Source organism: Aegilops tauschii, chromosome 2 (genome assembly GCF_002575655.3).
Source record: "Aegilops tauschii subsp. strangulata cultivar AL8/78 chromosome 2, Aet v6.0, whole genome shotgun sequence".
Classification (NCBI taxonomy): Eukaryota; Viridiplantae; Streptophyta; class Magnoliopsida; order Poales; family Poaceae; genus Aegilops; species Aegilops tauschii.
This window is the reverse complement of record NC_053036.3, coordinates 642,300,176-642,318,323: the sequence shown is the minus strand read 5'-3', so window position 1 is coordinate 642,318,323 and position 18,148 is coordinate 642,300,176. Positions and strand designations below refer to the sequence as shown.

At 45.8% G+C, this 18,148-nt stretch overlaps 1 long non-coding RNA gene across 8 annotated transcripts; it reads left to right on the top strand.

The window, feature by feature from the left end:
- Positions 1-11,110: 11,110 nt before the first annotated feature.
- LOC109744606 (uncharacterized) lies at positions 11,111-17,832 on the top strand. 8 transcript variants are annotated; one of them, XR_006670859.2, is made up of 13 exons: positions 11,111-11,622; positions 11,920-12,027; positions 12,309-12,368; positions 13,162-13,378; positions 13,810-13,900; positions 14,301-14,387; positions 14,728-14,786; positions 14,871-15,059; positions 15,430-15,491; positions 16,088-16,162; positions 16,498-16,819; positions 17,129-17,202; positions 17,294-17,832. It is a non-coding gene; the product is annotated as an uncharacterized lncRNA (long non-coding RNA). The 8 variants fall into 8 exon arrangements; XR_005769503.3 differs by having other exon boundaries at positions 11,920-12,013; positions 12,309-12,356; positions 17,129-17,832; XR_005769501.3 differs by having other exon boundaries at positions 11,920-12,013; positions 17,129-17,832.
- The last annotated feature ends 316 nt before the right edge of the window (positions 17,833-18,148 follow it).

Sequence of the window (18,148 nt, the reverse complement as noted above, 5' to 3'; positions counted from 1 at the left end):
AATCGTACCAAGGCTAAGGAGTATGTGGCGCAATGTCTTGTCAGTTTCAAGCTGGTGTTCCCACCATCCTTCTTCAATATCATGACGCATGTCCTAGTTCATCTAGTCGACGAGATTGTCATGCTGGGGCCCGTATTTCTACACAGTATGTTCCCCTTTGAGAGGTTCATGGGAGTCCTAAAGAAATATGTCCGTAATCGCGCTAGGCCAGAAGGAAGCATCTCCATGGGCCATCAAACAGAGGATGTCATCGGGTTTTGTGTTGACTTCATTCCTGGCCTTAAGAAGATAGGTCTCCCTAAATCGCGGTATGAGGGGAGACTGACTGGAAAAGGCACGCTAGGAGTGGACTCAATAATATGCAGGGACGGGCATTCTTGGTCTCAAGCACACTACACAGTTCTACAGAACTCTACCTTGGTGACCCCGTATGTCGATGAACACAAGAACAGTCTGCGCTCCAAACACCCGGAGCAGTGCGACGACTGGATTACATGTGAACACATTAGGACTTTCAGCAGTTGGTTGGAAGCATGTCTCAGAGGTGACAACACTGTTTGTGATGAGTTATACTTGTTGTCCAGGGGACCATCTTTGACTGTATTGATTTACAAAGGATACGAGATAAATGGGAATACATTTTACATGATTGACCAAGATCAAAAGAGCACCAACCAAAACAGCGGTGTCCGCTTTGATGCAACAACCGAGAAGGGAAAGGACACATATTATGGTTACATAGTGGACATATGGGAACTTGACTACGGACAAGATTTTAAGGTCCCTTTGTTTAAGTGCAAATGGGTCAATCTGTCAGGAGGTGGGGTACATGTAGACCCACAGTACGGAATGACAACAGTCGATCTGAAAAATCTTGGGTACACTAACGGACCAAAGGCCGCCGCTTCCCGCCCTTTGGGCTGCTGAAAAGAGGCCTTTGGTCCCGGTTGGTGGCACCAACCGGGACTAAAGGGGGCATTAGTCCCGGTTTGTGCCATGAACCAGGACCAAAGCCTTTTCTATATAAGCAAACACTTAGCAGTTTTTGACCAAATCACGCACTTCTTCCCCGACGCCCCCTGCTCCTCCTCGTCGCCGTCGCCGCCCGACGCCCCTGCTCCTCCTCGTTGCCATCGCCACCGACGTTGTCAAGCTGCTCTCCTTCGACGTCGCTGCCGCCACCGACACCGTCAGGCTGATCGCCTTCGCCGTCGCCGCCGCCCCCTGTGGGCACAGCCCCCTCCCGTCCCGCGCCCCTGCGCCCCTCTCCTGGCGCAGCCGCCGCGCCGCAGCCCCTGCCCTGCGCGGCTGCCGTGCGCCGCCCCTGCCCTGCGCTGGCGCCGCGCGCCGCCCAGCCGCCCCTGCCCTGCCCCGCCGGCGCCACCGCTGCCGCCATGCCCCTCTGCCCCGGCCCGCCGGCGCCAACAATTTTTTTTCATATATATATATATATATATATAAGGTATGTGTATGTATGTGGCTATATGTTTCTGTTCATATGTTGCAATATGTTCTTTTTATTTTTATTAGTTTATTTTTTTGTTCATATGTGATGTATATGTGTATGTGGCTATAATGTATATGTGTATGTGATGTATGTGGCTAGAATTTGCTAAATATATTTGTTAAAAATGTTTTTTTGTTCATAGAAAAGTTTTATATATGCAAAAGTTGCAATTTTAGAAAAAGAAGAATAGGAAAGAAGAAAATAAGAAGAGGAAAGAAAGAAGAAGAGGAGAGGAAAAGAAGATGAGAAATAAATAAGAAGAAGAAAAAAGAAGAAAAATAAGAGGAGAAGAAGAAAGGAATAGTGGAGAGGAAGAGAAAATAGAATTTCTATTTTCTCTTCCTCTCCACTATTCCTTTCTTCTTCTCCTCTTTTTTTTCTTCTTTTTTTCTTCGATCTTCTCCTCTTTTTTTTCTTCTTTTTATCGGGAACGAGGGTGTCGAGGATCGCCGAGGGGTCGAGGGTCGGGAACTAGGGTCGAGGGTCGTTAAGGGGTCAAGGGTCGAGGGTTTCAGGGTCGAGGGTTCGAGGGTTCTATAGGGTCTAGGGATCGAGGGTCGAGGGTTCCAGGGTCGTCTAGGGGTTGAGGGTTCCAGGGTCGTCGAGGTTTCGAGGGGTCGAGGATCACTCGGCACTAGGCAACGTCCCGACCCCTCGGCGATCCTCTCGAACATGAGAGGACGATACGTGGGGGGGTCGATATTACCCCCTCGTTGAAGCGTTCTCGAGGCCACCCCAAACCCTTGAAGCGTTGTTGAGGCCACCCCAAACCCTAGAGAAGCAGCGTCGAGGCCACTAATTAATATATATGATTCCTTACTATGATTAGCTAGCTAGTTCTACGTTTGCCACTAATATATCCATTTGTCATGTTTGAATAATAATTGCCATGTTGTAAATATTTGTAGAAACTATGGACACCGCCCGAGACGAAGCAAAAGAAGCGTTGTTGAGGGACATAATCGCAGAAGGAAGTGATGCCGTCTCGTTGTATCTCAACGACACCGATGGTCTGCAAGGAGAGGGTGAAGAAGCTGGCTCCGGTGACCTAATGCCGGTGCAATAAGAAGAACGTGATGACGGGTCCGGTGACCGAACCGAGTCCAGCCAGGTACATATATTAGTTAAGCCTGTGCTGACTAGCTAATTGATGCATTCATTGTTTTGGTATGTACACATATTAATTAAGTATTTGTTCTTTTTTCTAGCCCTCCGGTTCGAGCACAACTGAGGTAAAGACACGAGGCCCGAAGAAAAAGTTGAGCTCGGATGAAAGGTTTGAGATCATAGCAATCGCGCCCGACGGCCAACCTATTGAACCCATCCGAACAAAGAAGGCATTTGTTGCTCAGTGCGGGGTTCTGGTTAGGGACAAGATCCCGATCAGCATCCAGCAATGGTTTAAGCCGTCTATAGAAGACCCTGAGGTGTCTTACGTCAATGATATGCAGAAAAATGATCTTTGGACTGAGCTGAAGACAAATTTCACCCTACCGCCAGAGGATGATCCGTAGAAGCCAGTTAAAGAGCAATTAATCAAGTCTTTTGCTCTGAAGAGGATGGCAGATTTATTCAGGAGGTGGAAGAAAGACCTGAATAGGTTTGTCGAGAAAAAAGAGACACCAGAATTCAAGGGCATATATGAGAAGATCAGAGATGACTGGCCTGCAATTGCGGCCCACAAGACATCGGAAAAGAGTAAGAAGATGTCGGAGACAAACAAGAAAAATGCTGCGAAGAAGAAGCTTCACCATCGCACGGGGTCAGGTGGCTACCTCGTAGCCCGGCCTAAGTGGGCCAAGGCTGAGAATGATCTGGTTGAAAAAGGGATCGAACCAGAGACAATGAGCTGGCCAGACCGTTGCCGGACTTGGTTCTTCGGGGCTGGCGGAACCTTGGACCCTGTAACAGGGAAGTGCATTTGGACGGACGAGCAACTTGACATACCCTTGAAGAAGCTTCGGTACTATATCAAAGCAGCGCAGCAAGGGACGTTCCTTCCAGATAGAGAGAATGACGAGCTCACAAAGGCCCTCGGGAATCCTGAGCACCCTGGACGGACACGAGGCACGCCAGGCACCGTTCCGTGGAAGGCTGGGTTTCCGGACGCAGGCGGTTACAAAAGCCAGGAGAGGAGGAAGCAAGTGCAGCAGTCCGAACTGCAGGCGCTTAAAGCAAGGGTACTCGGGATAGAGGAACGAGAAGCAAATCGCAGCAAACGAACTGTCGAAGCTTCCCCTGAAGCTACCCCGCCATCTCAACGGAGAAGCAGCGTGGCTTCCACCGAGCTGCTTCAGCCAGAGCTTGTCTTGACGGCTCCTGCCAGCTATCCCGTGGATGCTATCACGGAGGCTCAAAATTGCCACCTTATGACGCAATGGATGAATATGAAGGTCAAGGCGGCTGTTGGCTCTGTTTATCCTAATGAACCCAGCGCAACTTTTCACTGCCGGCCGATTCCAGAAGGATATGCTAAGGTGATGGTGGATGAAATAACGGAGGGATTTGAGGACCTCCCGCTTGACCACCCTACCGGAGAAGGGGAGACTCGGCTGGGTTCTGCTCTGAAGACTCCATGCCTATAGCGGAAGGAGCTCATCAACCTTCCAAACTGGACGCCTCCGCCTCCTCCTCCGGCGAGTTAGGGGACTCCGCCTCCTCCACCGCCTCCTCCTCCGGCGAGTGACAATCAGGACCCTCGGCCGGCTCCTTCTCCGGTGCGTGGCGGCACTCCACCTCCTTCTCCGCTTGCGCCGGCGCGCCCGAGCAGCCAGCCTACTCCTTCTCCGCCTCGTCAGCAAGGGCGGAAGAGACCCGCCGCCGCTCCGGCAGCTGCTCCTGCGCGTTGTAGTCCTTCTCCCCCACCTCGCAAAAAGCAAGTAAAGAACACTGCCGCTCTGTCTGCTCTGTCGGTGTCTAGCAGTACAGCCAGAGGCGAGAGGACATACAGATTCGGTCCTTCTCTGAAGACTCCAGAGAAGTTACCATACGAGATGACCCCGGAGGAGAACGCGAAGATCGCGCGAACCGAAGCGAAGGAGTGGTTTCAAGGGTTGAAAGCAAAGAGACATCCACCTCCGGAGAAAAAGGTAGATCCGGTGAAAGCGAAGAGCACTCTGGCTGCCCTGGCAAAACCACCCAAGTCTCCGCCGAAAGGCAACTATGAGCGCATTATTGTAAAGACATGGGCCGAAGCGGAGCGGTCAGGAAATACAGTCAGTGATCAAAGGTTGAAAGAACGACGAGCAGCTGGGAAACAAATTGCCCAGCTCGGCGAACAAGGGAATCAATCGTGCCCCCCGCTCAAGGTGCCTAGCGTCGATCCGAGGATGGTGCCCGGTTATAACAATCTTGACAATTACCTACCCGACGAAGTACATTACGATTTCCTGGACGTGCAGATACACAGATACGAGTATGGGAAGCCTCTCGTCAAAGATGAGAAATCTTTAACAATGATGATGCGAAGATTGCATGATTGGTACTTGAAAATCTGCAGAGAGTCTGGGGGGAGGAGTACTTTGTATGCGAGAGTTAAATCGGAGCATGACCTGGTTGGAATTGATTTGTTGCCTATTCCATTTGAGGAGTTCTATCAGTTTTTCAATCAATTGGCCCTCGATAAAGCAACGGTCACCTGCTACTGTCTGTAAGTACTACTACTTCTATCATTAAGTCTCTCTATATAGCTCAGCTCTTTCATTGCATGTATTTATAATTATCCTCACTATATTATGCAGATTGAAGATCGCCGAATTGAAGAAAAGACAAATCGGTGATATTGAGTTCATTAACACAAATCTCATAGATGCAGTTTAGGTTAAAGATCATGCCGCAGAAACCGAGGCCAACTTGCTACGATCATTCAAAATAAATGAAAACAAAGATATAATACTCTTTCCTTACAACTTCAAGTGAGTGTTACTGTCTTGTGCATATTCGGTTTCCCTTATATATTAGTCCAGATTATAGTAATGTAATTGATGAGTTATGCATGCGTGCGCAGTTACCATTATATTCTCCTAGAGATTAGGCTTGAGCAGGGCTTAGTAACTGTCTTGGACTCTAAACGAAAAGATCCCCAAGAGTATGCGAACATGACTGAAATCCTCCAGAAGTAAGTTAAATCGATCATTATCCACCATATCAGCAACTTTATTCATTTCCTGATATCAAGTAATTGTTTTCTTTTGTCTGGCAGGGTTTGGAGAAAATTCACCACAAAATCCCCGGGACTGCCGAAGGAGCTGGAATTTAGATACCCGAAAGTAAGTACTATAGTACCATGTTCCGCGCGTCTCCTAGCTATTGATTCAAGCGCTAGTTTCATCAATACCATTTGGCATTCTTGCTTATCTGTTTGATTGACCTCTATTTCTTGTAAAGTGGTTGTGGCAGGAACAAGGGAATGATTTCTGTGGATACTACGTTTGCGAGTCCATCCGCCACACGACCTGTGAGCGGGGCGGGTACACTAACGAACAATATGAAGTGCGTAAATAACAATATTCATAATTTTATTTTATTACCATCATTTGTGTTGAGTTTCATTCATTTATATATATATATATATATATATATATATATATATATATATATATATATATATATATATATATATATGTATTGACCCCTTCTTCAAATTAGATGTTTCGGATGCGGAATGAACTCCTAGCACCAGATCGCATGCGAGCAATTCAAGAGGAATTGGCGGCATTCTTTCTTGACCACGTGATCACTGAAGACGGAGAATACTATGTGGACCATGCGTCCGTAATTTAGGAGATTATATTTGTAAGAGATAATTATTGTATATATGTAGCCGGTAGTGTCGGATAGATATACGAGAACTTGTTGTTCGACCAATCTCTCGGAGAAGGAGAGGTGGTCAATATCACTTCTCTCTGTATGCATATATGTTCATGACGATCTTATGTTTCCTTCGTTTGCCTACTAGCTAGCTAGCGTGCCTAGTCCTCTCTATACGTATGTATAGTACGTAACGTCGACCAAGCACGGACATAAGAGAGGACACTTCTCTCTATTAATTAGCTATCTAGCTAACACAATATATGAAATACCTAAATTAACCCCCCAAAACCCCCAACGCCCCCCCCCCTTCAAAAAAACCAAAAACCCCAGCCACAGAAATGCTGACGCGTGGATGCCTATTGGTCCCGGTTGGTGCCACCAACCGGGACCAAAGGCCCTCCTGCCTGGGCTCGGCGCACAGGCCACGTGGAGGCCCATCTGTCCCGGTTCTGGTTTGAACCGGGACTAAAGGGTGAGGGTATTAGTAACGACCCTTTAGTCCCGGTTCCTGAACCGGGACTAAAGGCCCTTACGAACCGGGACAAAAGGCCAGTTTTCTACTAGTGCCCAAGGGCCGGCTCAGTAAGATAATATTGAGCTGGGACTTTTATATATACTTCTTTAAAAAGAATATCATATGATGTAACCCCATCATGGGGCTTGAACCCACGTCCACAAGGTTAAGAGCCTTGTGCTCTACCAACTGAGTAGTGGATCTTTCAATATAATGGACTGAGGCTTGTGTACCTTGAATTTTTTGACGGGAGCAATTGGTAGCCCCCAAGGGCCGGCTCGTTACAATGGGATGAGTTGGGTCTTCAATAAGTTGATCAAAAAATGACTTTACATTAGCCCCCAAGTGCCATGGTGCATGCTGGCAGTGACATGGGACTTGCACATTTGATGTTATCTTGATTTGAACAATGTAGCCCCCAAATGCCGGGTCGTAAGCCTGCAGCGACTCGGGACTATTTCCTCCATTGTAAAATAAATCATGCCCATTGATAAAAATAATAGCCGTTGCGCTAAAGCGACTTTAAAAACCTCAATCATAACACTGGTTATTGATAATCACAATAGAAATCCAGCCATGTTGGCTATTCAAGATTTGAATAATATAAGCCGGTATGAAAACCTCAATAATTCAATATCATCATGAAAATCCAGCCAGTTTTGGCTATTAAAGATTTGAATACCTCATCGGTTGACAAGTAAATCCGGAGTTTAAATATCCGGCGGCTCTTGACCGATGGCGATTTAATACGCCTCCATTGTAAGCCAGAATTTTTATAACCCGACGGCTTATAGCCTTTGAGACAATCCAGAACATATAATCATTTTGAAGCATCAATTTTAATGATGAGTTTGGACTTAAGCATTTATATAAGTCATAGTTCTGCAAACCCTGCATAAAATTTAAACAACATATACCCTGGCGACTTAACGTCAAAAGCCAGGGCGGGTAACCACCCAAATATAGTCTTATCCTGCACACAAGTAGATCACAAGATCCCTATGATCCTTTGAATGATACCGCCGGTTTATATGACCCGGACAGTGAGGGTGAGAACCCAATTCAGTAAAAGCCGGCACATATGATATTTGTGACAACTCAAATATTTGTGATTACAAAAAACTGTATGAGAAACAGATAAAATTTTTGAGGCTTCTGATTCGAATACGATCAGTAAACCGTTCCAAAGGGGTTAAGCTAAGATTCAAATACGATCATATAGCCCCCAGTGGCTTTGGCGATGCCGATCAAGAGGGTATCGACAACTATGTTCTCTTTGGTTCAAATACGACCTATGTTTGAATAGGAAGCCCCCAAATGACCTTAAGAGTTTTTTAGCGACGCTGATTCGAATACGATCCACGTCGATTCCCAAAGGGTTGAGCTATGATTCGGATACGATCAAGAAGCCCCCAAGTGGGTTCGGCAGTTTGCCAATCAAAAGGGTATCGACAGCTATGTTCTCTTTGGTTCGAATACGACCTATGTTTGAACAGGAAGCCCCCAAGTGACCATATAAGTTTAGGCATTGCACCGATCAAGAGGGTACTGATAGCTATGCCGGATGAGCAGGAAGCCCCCAAGTGACCATAATAAGATAAGCCATAAGGCAGGATACCCATGTTTCGAACCGTGCATCATGGCAGCAAGTTCTCTTTGGTAACCATTAATTTGTCTGAGAACTCGAACTTGCGAGAGATTAATTCTTTTTGAACCGGAAATTCTTAAACCGGATATTGAGAGCCTCAAAGCTTTGTAAGGGACAAATTTACCTTGAGCCGGATATTGAACCGGTTTTGAGAGCTTCAAAGCTTTGCGGGAGAGAGATGTCTCTTGAGCTATATTTTAAACCGGAATCTTCATTTTGAGCCGGAAATTTTCTGACGGCCTTTAAATATTCGCCAATAAAGCGGTAGCCTTCAGGGTCGGGTTATCTTCCCTTTAATGACCTGGAGTTCTTGAATTCATTGAAACCGGCTAATTTTGCCGAGCCATACCATTGTAGCCCCCGAGTCTCAAGATGACTCGAAGAGTTGGCTTGAGATTCTCCATATTTGACCATAGAAGAAGGTGTATATCATTGGCGTTGATAACGCGATGTGAATCCACAAAAGGTTGAGGTGGCTGCGGTGGGTTATAAATGATCCCGTATGAGCCGTGTCAGCAACTCGGCCAATGGCTCCTTCCAACGAGCTGTTTGAAGTTTAACCAAACTGTAGTGGCAGCGACTTACGCGGCTGCCCATTGAACCATCCAGTGCAGACAGCGGCTGATAATATATGATAATTTTCCTCCAAATTGTTGGAAGAAAACCAGGCTTCCTAAGTAGTGACTTGCTCATATTCAATAAACAACTCATCCAGACAAGTGCGGCCTGGTGTGTTGATGTAGACCAGGCCGCGAGAGACAGACGGTAAAGACGACCGCAACATATGAGGCGGGACAGACAGATGAACCGGCCGTGGCGTAGTAAGCTGGTGCGGACGGGCAAGTTGTCCTCCTTGTTGTAAGCCGGCGTGGTCGCGAGAGACGGCCACGGCGTTGTAAGCCGGTGTGGTCACGAGAGACGGCCACGGCATTGTAAGCCGGTGCGGGAGTCCGTTGAGTAACCATGACCACCTATGCCCAAAGATGTTGGCATGCCTCCATCTCCGTGGTATAATATGTCATAAATAATTGCCCTGCATAAACAATATTGCAGACCAAGGCAAGGACAAACTTGTTATTTGACAAAAACAACATGTGCTAATAAAGCAAACTCAGATGGATATCACCTGATTTGTTTGGACGACGGATGACACGTTTATCGCGACAGAGGTAGCTCAGACAGACCAGCGACTCAATATACTTCTGGCGGCTCAGGCAGACCGGCGACTTAATATAACCCCGGCGGCTCAAAGCGGCAAGGGCAGCTCAACGCGGCTCCGGCGGGTTGATGTAGATTAAGGTGCACGGGTGGCGACTTACGCACACCTGTTCCATCAGTAAGCGGACGCAGACGCCGGTGCGTGATGGTGCTGACGTACACTTCAGAGGCACAACACGACACCACCTTTGCTGCACATACAAATATACAGACCAAAGTAATTATGACTCGACAAAAAATAATATATGCCAAAAAATATACTTAGAGGGATGTCACCGGATTCGCCCAGGCAACAGATAAGTCGGTCGCGGTATTGTAAGTCAGTGCGGATAAGAGAGTCGACCGCGGTATCGTAAGCCGGCACGGATGAGAGAGTCGGCCGCAGGCGCGGTAAGCCGCGCGGACGGGCGAGTTAATGTAGACCGGGCCACAGGGGCGGCAACTTGCGCACGTTTGTTCATCGGGTAGTGCAGCACGGACGAAAACGTCGCTGCAGAATGTTATCAGTGCGTGCTCCATACCCGCAGTATAATGCCTTATGAACAATTGTCCTGCGAGACAATATTACATGCCCAAGTAATTGTTCTTAAAAAGAATTAACATGCTGATAAAATACATAGGAAAAGTATCACCTGATGCATTGGGATGACCAGCAGGAAAGATATCACCTAATGAACGTCCACCCTTTTTTTTCAATCGTCCACTCATCTCCCCACCTTTCCTTTCTTCAGGCGGCAACCAGCAGGAGAGCATGCCTGGGGCAGCGGGTCAGAGGTAAAACCAAACAGGGGCGACCCGAGGCGCGGTAATCAAACAGGTGACGGCAACTCGCAGTGGACACCAAGACAGAGGTGGTTGAACAAGCGAGCCGGCTGGCGGCGACCGCGAAGCAGGGCCACGGCCGCGGAGGCGTTGGAGCCGTGCGGACGCAGGCGCACGGGCCATGGCCGTGGAGAGCGGCGGGTCGATTTTTCGGCGAGCGAACCCCGGGGGCAGAGTAGTTGATTTTGGCCTCGTGTGATTAGTACACGATCCCATCTGAGTACGGCTCTTCATCCCAAACCTAGGAATCTGTGCCAAGTCACTTTTTCTATGTGGTATAGAAATAATAACTGATGGGTCCTTTCCACATCCAGAAATAAGAGAAGGATGGATGTACAAGCCTTCTTAGAGCTCAGGCACTCCCGGCCGTTGGATCGTTTCCCTTGATGCGTTCTCGTCCGTCCGATCGAGATCTGGAGAAGCCTGGGCCGTTGGATCTGGGATTGACACTGCTGGAATGAATAGTAATGGCAACAAAATGTAAATACCATGCCCCCACCGGGGCATTTTGGTCATTTCATGCAGTGGGGGTATAAAAGGGCCGGCTCGAACCCTAGCTCCTCCTCTCCCCTCCAGCGCGCCTCTCTCTCTCAAGCCGCCGCTGCCGCCACCGACCGCCTCGAACCAGCTCGTCCCACCTCCTCCTCTCCCTCTCTCGATCTCCTCTGCCTCGCACGCCACCACCGCTCGCCCTCGCGCCGCCGCCTCCATTCGCCCTCCTCTGCCTCGCACACCGCCACCGCTCGCCCTCGCGCCGCCGCCGTCTCCGTTGCCCAACCCACTGGATCCCCACCATCCACTTCTCCAGTGTCGTCGCCTCGTCATCACGTGCACGCGGCAGGAGGAGCGAGGGAGATGTGGAGCCGCCGCTAGGAACGCCACCTTCGTCCTCGCGTGCACATGACAGGAGGAGCGGGGGAGGCGTGGAGCCGCGCCCTCCCCTGCCGCCGCCGCTGCCCGTTCCCTCGCCCTCCCCTGCCGTCTCCATCGGCGACTTCAACTTCTCCCTTTCCCTGCCCATGTCGCCGGCCTCTCCCTTGGTGGCGGCCAGATCTACCAGGCGGCGGTGTAGGGGACGCATCATCCCCTCCAAGAGCCTCGGTATGGATCCCTCCTCACCTTTTCTTCCTCTGGTTTTTCTTTTCTTTTTTTGATGCGCGAGTGCCTGCGGTTATGTGAAGGAAGGCAAATGGGGAAGCTGCTGCAGGTTCTTAGACCTCCCCTTCCTCATCCTGTCTCTGTAGGTGCAGCAGGTAGATTGGCCAGAGGAGGTGGATATGGAGGAGCAGGCCAACACCCCTCCCTCTTCATGCATGGCTACCGGCCTGAGCAATCTCCTTTTAATTCACGGTCTCTTCCAGTTTCTCAATTATTCATACATTTGCATCTATGTTCCAGCCGCCCCCTTCTTCATGGCTAGGATTTGGGTGAAAGGAGGCCACAACAGGGGAGAAGTGGCCAGGGTCATAACTCATAACATACACACCTGAAGGTTGTTCTCAAATCGTAAGAACTTACGCTCTAATACTGATGATATTTAAGTGGTATGAGTTGACACATTTTCTTAGTTTCACAGTGCTCGCCAATTGAGCAAGCCTGTGTGATTTTCTTTAACCTAGCTTATGCCAACCATTTAAGTGTTTGGATGCTCTTCATATTTTCGTACGAACTTCCAAACTGCAGAATGGTTCAGACTTTTCCATACCTAAACTAAGCACGTCTGTATTTTCAGCTTTAGTAAACAATGGTTCAGAACATGACTGACATCTCATCATGTTGTGATGCAGGGACATAGCCATGCCATTCACTCTCAAACCTCGGCTACGAAATTATTGGTATAATTCATGGTAATCATTATTCATAGATGTTCAAAAGGCAGAAATATTCAGAAATATGAATTACCTAAGATTTGGTTTGACATGAACCACTTAGCGTTTGAATTAAGGCTTATTTTTGTATTCTCTTATGATCCATGCATGACAAATAGTTTGTGTAAATCAACTTCTGTTTCTTGGAAAAACTTCTAAAGTTTGTATGCTTAAATAGATAGAAGTGCTTGCTATTTTGGAGAAGAGAATCGACAGTTTGTGCAACCTAGGTGCCTTTTTGTGTTCCTTCCTGTACATATAACCTTACAAATTACTAATCTGGCGGATACCACATGAGCTTTTGTGAATAGGTACATGAAGTTCAGTCTACTTCTCAGTATATATATCCTGCTAAACTGAGACAAACCCATAGAAAGTCCGTACAGAAATAAACACAACCTGGTAAACTGAGAATTGCTGAAAGGCATCCTATGACATTGTTACAATTCCTATGCTAAAATAAAATGTATGTTGCTCTCACACCATAGCTATGATGCTCTAGCATCACTGATTTTAGTAGCCGCAGCTCACTAGCTAGCTCTTCTTAGTTAATTTGAGTCAGACGACGGAAACTTGACCTTCAATGCTAAATGTGGATAACATATACTAGGATACGGAGGTTGGAAACTTCAATTTTAAGACTAATGAGATTCCTTGTAAATCCTCACTTTGGTTTTAATTTTTGCAGTGCTCTACACATCTTTGATTAAGGAAACAATGTACCAAGTGAATAGATTTTGAGTAGATGCATTTCGTGTTATTTACATTGCAGCACAGGGAATGTCTTTTGCATGGCAGAAAGAGTTGTGGCAGGCAAAGAGGTCATAATTTCTGGATCCGCGCCGCCATCAAGCCGGGCCCCAACGGTCGCCTCCTTCTCTACAACCAGTGCCAGGCCCTTCGGTGCATCGATCCGGCACCAGGAACCATGAGAAGCAGGCCCTTCTACCCCGCCGCCGGCGCCGCCTCCTCGCGAGATCCCGACCATGGTGAGGTTCCCCGCCTCCACCCAAGATCCTATTCTGTTTCAAGTTAAATATCTAATGTGAGAGGCCAAAGAAGTTGCCTAGGTAAAAAATAAAGTAGGGATCTCTTTTTATTCATGCACTAGGAACTAAAGTATTGACTAAATTTAATTTCCATGCCCCTGATAAGGACAATATTTTCCTTGCTAAAAGGACAATATCTCATCGCATTATTACTTCCTTGCTTAGTTGATTCATAACACAACACATAATACATAATACATAATACAGAGGAACCTCTTACTTTTACGGTTAAGCCTGTTGCATTTGTTCATTCAGAGGAGGCAGCTGATAGGTAGGGATTCAGAGGAAGCAATTGATAGAGATGCCGGTCTTCTCTTTCAGTTCTAGGTTTTTGTGTTTCCATTGATTTTGTGTTGAATTTATTATTGCAGGTCCGCTGTAGATGTTGTTTGTTCTGTTTGTCGAGGCTTTTGTCGGCCTGCTGTCTGCTGCCGTGTTGAGAGGTTGCAAGGTTCCTGGTTGGTGAGCTCTTCCTTTCCCTCCTGTTTAGCAGAGCGAATATATGTAGATTAGTTGTTATGTGCGGCTCCAGTAGCTTTCTTTATGTATTGGCTGCTCGAATCTGGCTATTTTTTTGGATGCATTGGCTGCTCCTTCCTGGATCTGGCCGGGTTCCTTTGGATGGATTAGGTGCTCGGGTCTGCTTGGATCCCTGGTATTTGTTGTTGCTTTACGGGAGACTTGTTCTCATGCATATTTTCGTGGCAGATTTTTGTTGCCTTTCTTAATTTGGTGGTTGGATGCATTAGGTGCTCGGATATGATTAGATTCCTAGGAGTTTTTTGTTGCGGTCTGCCTAGATTCCTAGGTTTTGGTTGCCTTTTTTATTTTGTCTAGTGCCTGATTTGTCCTTATCTGGCAGCGCGGAGATGATCCATGATCTGGTGGTGGGAAGTGGCTCCATATTGGTGATTGGACCTCCTGGTGTAGGCAAGACTACTCTGATCAGGTACACATCATCTACACTCCAGTTCATTGATCAATGGTGTTAGTCATTATGTAAGGCGAGTGCATGTTACTTGTAATGAGTAAAGTGGGCTCCTGTCTATTGGTGTTCTTGTGTTTCTTTCTCTTATCTCATGGTTGCCTCTTGTGCGCATGAAAATGCCTGAATTAATTAGTGACGATGTAGGGAGCCACAAGTACACATATGTTGTAGCTTCGAGGCATTGAATTGTGTGTTCTCTGAACTTACATTGGATCTTCATAGCTTGTATGCTTTCTTTTGAGATGTCTTAATCCTTTTGATTAATCACATTTATGTACTAATAATTACAATTATTTGGCAGCCAGAAGATGGTGTTGTTATCCACGAGGATGTCTTAAATGATACGAGAGGTTCGGGAGGGTAATGAGTTTCTATTTTGTGTATCTCCGGCAATGAGTTTCAGTTTTGTGTTTCACTTACGATTAGTAACTTGTTATTCTGTAGGTGTCAGAAATGCTACTCAGAGAAAGCTCCTCAATGAGCTGGGCATCCCAGCTGAAGATGTGCCCGTTGACCAGTTCATTCCTGTCAGTCGGATGCTTGACAGGGTGTCGGCTGTAGAGACAGAAGAGGAGGTTGAGGCATCCTCGACGCCTGCTGCAGCGACCACGACCACATGCATCTAAAAGAGAGGTACTTACTAAACTACAAACATATTCTCTAGCTTTGGAAAGAAAGAATGACCAAGATATATCTAGAAAATGCCCTTATTATCTTGCTACGGGTTGTTTTCACTGTTTCTTATTAAAAGAACAAGATGCTTTCTTTGACCGTTAATTATATCTTGTAGTATAATAATTGGTTTTGATGCATGTACCTAGCACTTTTTTGTGAGATGGTTTAATCATCCTCTGTTGATCCATCTTTAAGTGCCAAGACATATTTCATAATTCATCACACGTTAGAGATAGAGATGGAGGCGTTCAGTCACAGATACATTTTTTTGGGAAGGTTCTTTCGATGGTTGTTTTCTTTTGATAATCGTTGTTCTTTGTATGGCCAGACAGTTTCCAGGTGGTTCACATTTTTACAGGAGGCACATGCTTTTGTTCATCTTGCTTCTTGGTAATACATTTTTTTGTTGTTTTGGCATGTACAAGATGTGAATTTATTAGTGTTGCTTCAGAGTGAGTCTGGACCATGCTGGTTCTAATAATGTGTTCTTTGATGCTTCTGCGGGTTGTATATTTTTACATGCTCAGTGTGGGTAAACACATGGAGTTTTTCTATCTCTCTTGACTTCTCACTTTAACTTTTCGGGACATGAACATTAAAGTTACCATGGCTACCATAAAAAGGCATATTATGGCCTAATAAACTCTTAGTTGCATTGTATATAGTACTGATGATATGCTTTCTATCTGTCCTAATGTAATTCAGGAAATTTCTTTGCAAGGAAAAATATTATCTATAGTTAAAAGATACAATTCTTATTGTGGAGATCAACATGTTCTTGTTATATCATTTTCTGAAGTAGCTACCTCTTGAAATACAAATGTAGTAGGGTCAATAAATTTTGGATGAGAAGTGTATGTTTAGAGTTGCTAAATAAGTTTACATACCATCGACTCTTCATAAATCAAGTGTATTGTTCCTTGATTTACTAGAAGAAAATACAGTATATGTCATGGAGTCATCTTATTGAGACTTTTCTTCCGCAGATACTATAGATGCTTTGTGAGAGGATGCTTCTACTGGAGACCATGATCCAGTCCAATGATTTATCCGGCAAGGAGGTGAGCTCACATGTAAACATGTGTTTGTTTAAGACACTAAAAAAAACACCCATCTTCTGAAATGCTTTCCTCTATTGTCGTAATTGAAGGAAAAATCTAATGTATTTCTAGAATTTGTTAATGTGATCAGAATTATGAATAGGAAGTATATTGTGTCATTATTATAGAATGGAGCTCTGATTTTAATATACAAGGTAAGCTCATGGAAATGTAAATAATAATTCAACATTCAAATTCTTCATGCCAACCTGAAACTTGGAACACAACAGAATTCAGTGAACTCACTCTAAACAAATTTTGTGATGGTGTCCGCATTCACTGGTCGCACAATGCAGGAGAAGCATTGTTGGGGTCCTCATTGTCACCAAGGGGATGCAACCTACATCAATCGTGTAGAGATCCACTGATGTGTCCGTGCCCATGTTGTGCTTCACCGAGCTTCAGGAAAAATAATCTATTTCTGGGATTAGTCCTCAACAAGCAAGAAGAAGTGCCATCACTGGTATGAAACTCATGCCAGGGGAAGGGATTCCATCACTGCCTTTTGATCAGCAAGTGTAATCTCCAGTGATGATCGTCCCTGTTCAGCATTCATCAACAGAATGCCATCTTCAGTGCCCCTCTCTAGGCCCTCACTCTGAATTCTTTCGGTTTTAAGTAAGGAAACAATCTATATGCATCTAAACAATTTTTTTCCAATTTATTGCTGCTTTGCTATGACACTGTTTCTAGATCTTGTTCATAGTGTTCGAGTTTACATAGTCTCAGTATTCACTGAATAATATGAGAGGATTGGTTGATGCTACATATACAGCCAAGTTTCTACACACTTGCATCAGTTTGCAGATATTTCCAGTTAAAAGATTGTACTCTGCTCTGAGCTGGGCATTCTATTTCTCTGTAAAAAAATTGCTTGCTTTGTTTGTCAACCCTTGCTTATTTATTTTTTGTTCGTTTTGGATGCAGTAGGTGCCCTCCCTCCATGGACGAGGAGGACATTGACCTAGACCTTGACGACGACGTCGTCCACCCCACACAAGGTCGTTGCCACGCAATAAACTTCTTTTCTTCTTCCATTCCAAGTTACCTCTGCTCTGTTTCTGCAATAGACTCATTGTACACTAGCTATAGATCCCTATGTTGTTGTTGGTGGTGGTTGGCGAGGTGACGCTGGAAGGCGCGGAGGCGTCGTCGACGAAAGAGAAAAAGAAGAGGACATACCGTACAGCTGCCCACCACTGCTCACCTCGATGGCTCGACCACCTCTGCTGTGCCGCAGACGACACAGGGGGAGGCCGAGGTGATCATCGACGGTGCTCACCCCGACCCCATTGGGATCTAGGGGAAGGGGCTATGGCGGCAGCGGCACTGGGAGAGGCGGCGGCACTGGGAGAGGCAGCGGCGCTCGGAGAGGAGGCACCTACTTTATTTCTACTTCTACTTTTCTTCTGCACCTATAGTTTCAATGCTTTATCTGCTCGTGGAGCTATGCTTCTGTTGCATTGGGCTAAGGTTTGATTGCTTGAAGGTGTATGTCAAGGTGTAAGTGCAGACTCATTGTTGATGATGAATACTGTGGAGTAAGAATGATCTGGCTCAGCAATTTTCTGGTTCAGGTCGTTGACATATTCGGGTTCTAGGTCACATAAATAAAATTTAGAGTTAATTGATCTGGCTCAGCAATTTTCTGCATTAGATATCTTTTTATGCTTAGTTTTTTTTTGTGAATTCTACAATTTGTAGCTTTGTGCTAAACTGACATTTTTTAGTCAACCTACATTCCTGGATGTTTTCAAATTGATAATATTTTCGTAAGTTTAGGTTTGCACTTGGCTTTATTAGAATTAGAATATAGAAAATGTGTTGGAGAAGTGCCTATTTTGAAGATTCATTGCTTTAACCATTTGTTTTTATGAAATAATATTCAGTCAGTTTAAAATTATTTTCATGTAGATTGGATTTTGTTATAGGAACACTCAAAGAAAC